Genomic DNA, 7,178 nt, shown 5'->3' with positions numbered 1-7,178 from the left:
CTAGGATGCTCTTGCGTCAAGATAACATGCATAATTTTCATATAGTGGTGTTTAGTTTAGGATACTTTTCTTCTTCAACTTGTGTACTGTACTGTACTATACTTTGAAAACTGACTATCATGAATATGAAATTCCTTTGTTACTTTGATTATATAATATATCATTATTCACAGTTGAAAGAATTTCTATCAACTTTAGCAATATCGAGAGTGCATAATGAGGCATGTTACACTTCAATAGTTCTGGTTTTGCTTACATTCTTGGATGCTTTCATTTCAAACAATACATGTCCATGTTATATGTTTATGTTCTTCTTTGTTCCATGTTGTATCAAGAAATTATTTCTTATCCAAGCCATTTAATTTGTAACATTTTAAATCTATGCAAAGATAAAATTGGAGCAAGAGAATTTTTCTTCTCAAAGGTGTTGTTTGATTATAAAGTATCCATTCCATTATCTGTTCAACAAACAAGACATATCTAGTTCAATGGATAATGGAATGGACACTTAAAAATTAGACAACACCTTTGAGAAGAAAAATTCTCCTACTCCAACTTTATCTTTGTAGAGATTTAAAAGGTTGCAAATTAAATGGCTTGGATAAGAAAAAATTGCTTGATACCACGTAAAAATAATTTCAACCAAACATTGGTGGAAGTTTTGACCAATTCTTGATAGTTTTCTACCAAGACTTGGTCGAAATTTTCACCAATTATAAAAAAAATTGACCAAATATTGGTGGAAATTTTGACCAATTCTTGATAGTTTTCTACCATGACTTGGTCAAAATTTCCACCAATTATTAAAAAATTTCAACCAATTCTTGGTAGTTTTCTACAAAGAATTGGCCAAAATTTTCACCAATTCTAAAAAATTTTTGACAAAACATTGGTGGAAATTTTGATCAACACTAACAAATTAGATCTAGCAAAAATAAAAAATTTTTGACAAATGTATTGGTTGAAATATTGACCAAACATTGGTTCGTCAAAATTTTGATGAGAAAAATTATCACAAACTGCTTGGTCAAAATTTCGACCAACCTGCGTTGAAATTTTGACCAATATTCACTAAAAATTTAGTTCATATTTACTAGTGACCTCTCACCTATCCCACCCTCTTCCATAACATTCTCTCTCTCTCCCTCTCTCTCTCCCTCCCTCTCTCCCTCCCTCCCTCTCTCTCTCCCTCTCCCACTCTACCTCTCCCTATGCCTCACACTCCCTCTCCCACTCTCCCTCTCCCACCTCCTACTCTCCTATCTCCTACTCTCTCTCTCTCTCTCCATTTCTCTTTATCCCACCCTCTCCCATCCCCTTCTCTCTCTCTCTCTCTCTCTCTCTCTCTCTCTCTCTCTCTCTCTCTCTCTCTCTCTCTCTCTCTCTCTCCCACCCCTAGTCTCACATCTGCTACTCTCCCTCTCACCCTATCCCACACTCACCCATTCCCTAGTCTCTCTGTTCCTCCCTATCCCACCCTCCTCTCTCTTTATCCCACCCTTTCTCTTTATCACTCCCTCTCTTATCCCATACTCTCTCTAACTCTCTCTATCCCTCTCCCTCTTCCTCTCTCTCCCTCTCTCTCCCTCTACCTCCCTCACCCCCTACTCTCCCATCCCCTACCATCTTTCTCTCCATCAATCACACCCTCCTCAATCCCCTATTATCTCTCTCACTCCCTATTCCACTCTCTCTATCCCACCCTCTCTCTATATCAACATCTCATATCTCCTACTCTCTCTCTACCTCTCTCCCACTCTCTCCAATCCCCTACTCTCTCCATTTATCCCTCTCCCACACCCTACTCTCCCACTACTGTCTCTCTCTCCCCTACCCCACCATCTTCTATCCCCTAATATTTGTATCTCTCTCTCTCTCTCTCTCTCTCTCTCTCTCTCTCTCTCTCTCTATCTATCTATCTATCTATCTCTCTCTCTCTCCCACTCCATACTCTTCCATTCCTTACTTTACCTCTCTCCCCCCCTTTCCTACCCTCTCCCATTGCCTTCTCTCCTTATCTCTCTCCATTTATCCTTCCATTTCTCTTTATCTGACCCTCTCCCATACCCTCTCTCTCTCTCTCTCTCTCTCTCTCTCTCTCTCTCTCTCTCTCTCTCTCTCTCTCTCCCCCCCCCCCCCTGCCTCCCTCTCCCACCCCCTAGTCTCTCATCTTGTACTCTCTATCTCCCCCTATCCCACCCTCTCCCATCCCCTACTCTCTCTTTCTCTCTCCCACCCACTCTCATCCCCTACTCTCTCTATATCTCCCTCTCCCACCCCCTACACCTCCATCCCACTACTCTCTCTCTCCCCATATCCCACCCTCTCCCATTCCATAGTCTCACTCTCTCTTTCTCCATTTCTCCCTCCATTTCTCTCTATCACACCCTCTCCAATCCCCTACTCTCTCTCTCCCTATCTTGTACTCTTCCAGCCATCCCCTTCTCTCTCTATCTCTCTCTCCCTCCTTCACTCTCTCCCTCCCACTCTCTCCCTCTCAATCTCTCTCTCTACCACCACTACTAAAATCCCATACTCTCTCCCCCTATCACACCCTCTCCCATCCACTACTCTCTCTCTCTCCCTCCATATCACCTCTCTCTCTCTCTCTCTCTCTCTCTCTCTCTCTCTCTATCTATCTATCTATCTATCTATATATCTATTTATCTATCTATCTATCCCTCTCTCTCCTCTCCCATGCCCTACTCTCCCATCCCTTTCTCTCTATCTCCCCCCTATTCAACTCTCTATCATCCCCTAATCTCTCTCACACTCTCTAATGCACTCTCTCTATTCTAGCCTCTCATATCCCCTACTCTATCTATCTCTATCATCCCCTACTCTCTCTCTCTCTCTCTCTCTCTATATATATATATATATATATATATATATATATCTTCCACTTTCTCACCCACTACTCTCCCCTTATATACTCTCTCTCTTAGTCCCACTATCTCACCCTCTCCCATCCCCTAATCTTTCTCTCTCCATTTATCCCTCCATCTCTCTACCCACTCTCTCTCCCTCTCCCTCTCCATACTCTCCCATCTCCTATTATATATCTCCCCCTATCAAACCCTCTCCCTCACTATCCCACACACTCTCTCTACCACCCTGTCTCATTCTCTATCCCACCTCTCCCATCCCCTACTCTCTCCTACTCTCTCCCTCTCCCTCTCCCTCTACCACCTCCTACTCTACCATCCCTTACTTTCTCTCTCTCCCCCTATCCCACCCTCTCTTATCCCCTAATCTCTCTCTCCCTATGTGACTCTCACTCTATGCCACTCTCTATCTCTATCTTTTCCTCTCATATCCCCTACTCTCTCTCTCTCTCTCTCTCTCTCTCTCTCTCTCTCTCTCTCTCTCTCTCTCCAACCTTCTTCCGTCCCCTACTCTATCTATCTCCATCATCCCCTATAGCCTCTATCTCTATCTCTCTATCTCTCTCTATCCTTTCTCTATCCCACTGTCTCTCATCCACTACTCTCTCTCTCAATCCCCTCTCTATCTCTCTCATTCCCTACTCTCTCTATCTCTCCCTCTCCAACCCACTGCACTTCCATCCTACTACTCTCTCTCTCCCTCCCTATTCCACCCTCTCTCCCTCTCTCTCTCTAAGAGCACAATACAATGAAAATTATGAGCTGTGTTCGAGGGGAAGGCTATTGTCGATTGTGGACCTTCTATGGTAGACTTAATCAAGAGGGTTCAATAGATAGTGGTTGACCCTGTGGCGGATGCCAACGGTTCGAGTCCACTTATCTCCACCCCGTGATGATTCTACGGAGAAGATCAGTCATAATTGGTAGTTTTATCTATGATTTATTTTATCATTCATGGAAATTGATAAGATGCTTTCATATCTTTAATATTAGTAGCTCCTTAAGATGGCCTTGAGCGGCAAGGTTCAAAAAACTAAGGGCGTACGGTGGATACCTAGGCACCCAAAGATGAAGAAGGGCGTGTTAATCGACGAAATGCTTCAGGGAGTGGAAATTGAGCATAGATCTAGAGATTCCCAAATAGGTTAACCTTTTTAACTATCTGTTGAATCCATAGGCAGACAAGGGACAACCTGGCGAACTGAAACATCTTAGTAACTAGAGGAAGAGAAAGCAAAAACGATTCTCATAGTAGCGGCAAGCAAAATGGGATCAGCCTAAACTGTTAAAACTGGGTTGTGGGAGAGAAATCTAAGCATCATGCTGCTAGGCGAAGTCTATTTGAAATAGTGGAATACAACACCCTAGATGGTGAAAGTCCAGTAGTCAAAAGCATTGTGACAGTTTATGCTCTAACCCGAGTAGCATAGGGCATGTGGAATCCCTTGTGAATCAGCAAGGACCACCTTGCAAGGCTAAATACTCCTGGGTGACCGATAGCAAAATAGTACCGTGAGGGAAAGGTCAAAAGAACCCCCAACGAAGATTGAAATAGAATATGAAACCGTAATGCTTCAAAGTAGTGGGAGGAGTTGACCTACTTTGATTCCTTATTATGACAGAAAAAACAAAATAAAAAATGAATGCAATTGTTTGGCAAAAACAATGAACATGAAATGCAAAAAAAATTTTTGTTTGATAGAAACTGAATGAATCAAGTAGGAGTTGACTGCATGCCTGTTGAAGAATGAGCTAGAAAATTTTAAGTAGTGTCTTGGTTAAGGGAACCCACTAGAATCGTATCGAGACCGAGTCTTCATAGGGCAATTGAATTGTCACTGCTTATGGACCCGAACTTGGGTGATCTATCCATGACCAGGATGAAGCTTAGGTGAAGCTAAGTAGAGGTCTAAACCAATTGATGTTGAAAAATTAGCAGATGAGTTATGGTTAGGGATGAAATGCCACTCAAACCTAGAGCTAGCTCGTTCTCCTCAAAATGTGTTGAGGCGCAGCGGTTGACTAGATCATCTAGGGGTAAAGCATTATTTCGGTGTGGGCTGCGTGAGCGGTACCAAATGGAGATAAACTATGAATACTAGAGATAAACAAGGGTCAGCTAGTGAGACGATGGGGGATAAGCTTCATCATCAAGAGGGAAACAACCAAGATCACTAGCTAAGGCCCCTAAATGATCGCTGAGTGATGAAGGAGGTAGGAATGCAAAGACAGTCAAGAGGTTCACCTAGAAGTAGCGGTCCTTGAAAGAATGCGTAAAAGCTTACTACTCGAGTGCTCTTGCACCAAAGATGATCGAGACTAAGTGATCTGCCAAAGCTATGGGATGTAATAAAAAATACATTGGTAGGGGAGCGTTCCACATCAAAGAGAAGTATTTGCGCGAGTAGAGTTGGACGAAGCAAAAGCGAGAATGTCAACTTGAGTAATGCAAACATTGGTGAGAATCCAATGCCCTAAAAACCTAAGGATTCCTTCACAAGGTTCATCCATGAAGGGTGAGTCAGGGACTAAGATTAGGTCGAAAGGCATGGTTGATGGACAATAGGTTAATATTCCTGAACTAGCCTTTGTTGGTCTCGAGGGACAGAGTAGGCTAAGTTAGTTGTCTTAATTATGGTTTTATGATTTAAGGTCAGAAGGTGACCCTAAAAAAGCAAGGTCAAAAAGGGGTAGAGAAAATACCTCAAGCCAATGTCTGAATTCCAGCATGGTGTCAAAAAAGTAAAAAGATAGACAACACACTGGGCAACCCACATCATACTCCCAAGAAAAGCTTGAACAACCTTCAACAAATGGGTACCTGTACCTAAAATTGACACAAGTAGGTAGGTAGAGAATACCTAGGGGTGTGAGATAACTCTCTCTAAGGAACTCAGAAAAATAGCTCTGTAACTTTGAAAGAAGGAGTGCCTCCTCAAAGGAGGTCGCAGTGACCAGGCCCGGGTGACTATTTACCAAAAACACAGGTCTCTGCAAAGTTGTAAGATGTTGTATGGGGGTTAACACCTGCCCAATGCTGAAAGGTTAAGGAAGTTGGTGACCTGAGGACAGGGAAGCCAGTGACTAAAGCCTCGGTGAACAGTGACTGTAACTATAATGGTCCTAAGGTAGCGAAATTCCTTGTCGGGTAAGTTTTGACTTGCATGAAAGGTGTAACGATCTGGGCACTATCTCGGAGAGAGACTCGGTGAAATAGACATGTCTGTGAAGATGTAAACTACCTTCACCTAGAAAAAAAGAGCCTATGAAGCTTTACTGTTCCCTGGGATTGACTTTGGGCTCTTTTTGAACAACTTACATGGAAGGCGAAGAAGGCCCTCTTTCAGGGAGGCATGAGCCATCAGTGAGATACCACTCTAGAAAAGCTAGAAGTCTAACCTTGTGACTAAACCTACTGTCCAAGGGACATTCTTAGGTAGATAGTTTCTATGGGGCATAGGCCTTCCAAAAGGTAATGGAGGCGTGCAAAGGTTTTCTCGAGCCGGCTGAAAATCGGTCCTCGAGTGCAAAGGCAAAAGGGAGCTTGAGTGCAAGACCGACCCGTCAAGCAGGGACAAAAGTCAACCTTAGTGATTTGATGGTGCCGAGTGGAAGGGTCATCGCTCAATGGATAAAAGTTACTCTAGGGATAATAGGTTGATCTTTCTCAAGAGTTCACATTGACCAGAAGGTTTGGCACCTTGATGTCGGCTCTTTGCCACCTGGGGTGGTAGTATGTTCCAAGGGTTAGGTTGTTCGCCCATTAAAGCGGTATGTGAGCTGGGTTCAAAACATCATGAGATAGTTTGATCCATATCCAGTGTAGGTGTTAGAGCATTGAGAGGACTTTTCCTTAGTACAAGAGGATCGGGAAGGATGCACCTCTGGTGTACCAGTTATCATGCCCTCGATAAACGCTGGGTAGCCAAGTGTGGAGTGGATAATTGCTAAACACCTATAAGTAAGAAGCCCACCTCAAGATGAGTGCTCTCTCAGGTCATAGTGAGATGATCCGTTAGGTGATAGGTGTCAAGTGGAAGTGCAATGATGCATGCAGCCGAGGCATACTAAAAGACCGAAAGATTTGAACCTTGTTACTACATGACCCGATTGATCTGCTCGAGTACATAGAGTATGTTTTGATAGAACATTTTACTGTAGATATGATAAAGAATAAAAAAAGATGGATGAATAAAATAAAGGGAATCAAATCTTTTTGACTCCTAATCAAAGATGAAAAATGATTTTTTTTATTTCGCTGAGAGAATCCACAAAGTGCTTATTGCATAGCTC

General features: G+C 42.9%; 1 pseudogene; it reads left to right on the top strand.

The window, feature by feature from the left end:
• The first annotated feature begins 4,054 nt into the window (after nucleotides 1-4,054).
• LOC149560198 (25S ribosomal RNA) lies at nucleotides 4,055-6,883 on the top strand (annotated as a pseudogene).
• Nucleotides 6,884-7,178: the final 295 nt, after the last annotated feature.

This window comes from Cupressus sempervirens, chromosome 4, assembly GCF_028749045.1.
Source record: "Cupressus sempervirens isolate cs-2001-9-10 chromosome 4, ASM2874904v1, whole genome shotgun sequence".
Lineage (NCBI taxonomy): Eukaryota > Viridiplantae > Streptophyta > Pinopsida > Cupressales > Cupressaceae > Cupressus > Cupressus sempervirens.
The sequence above is the reverse complement of the archived record's forward strand: the minus strand, read 5'-3'. Positions and strand labels throughout refer to the sequence as shown.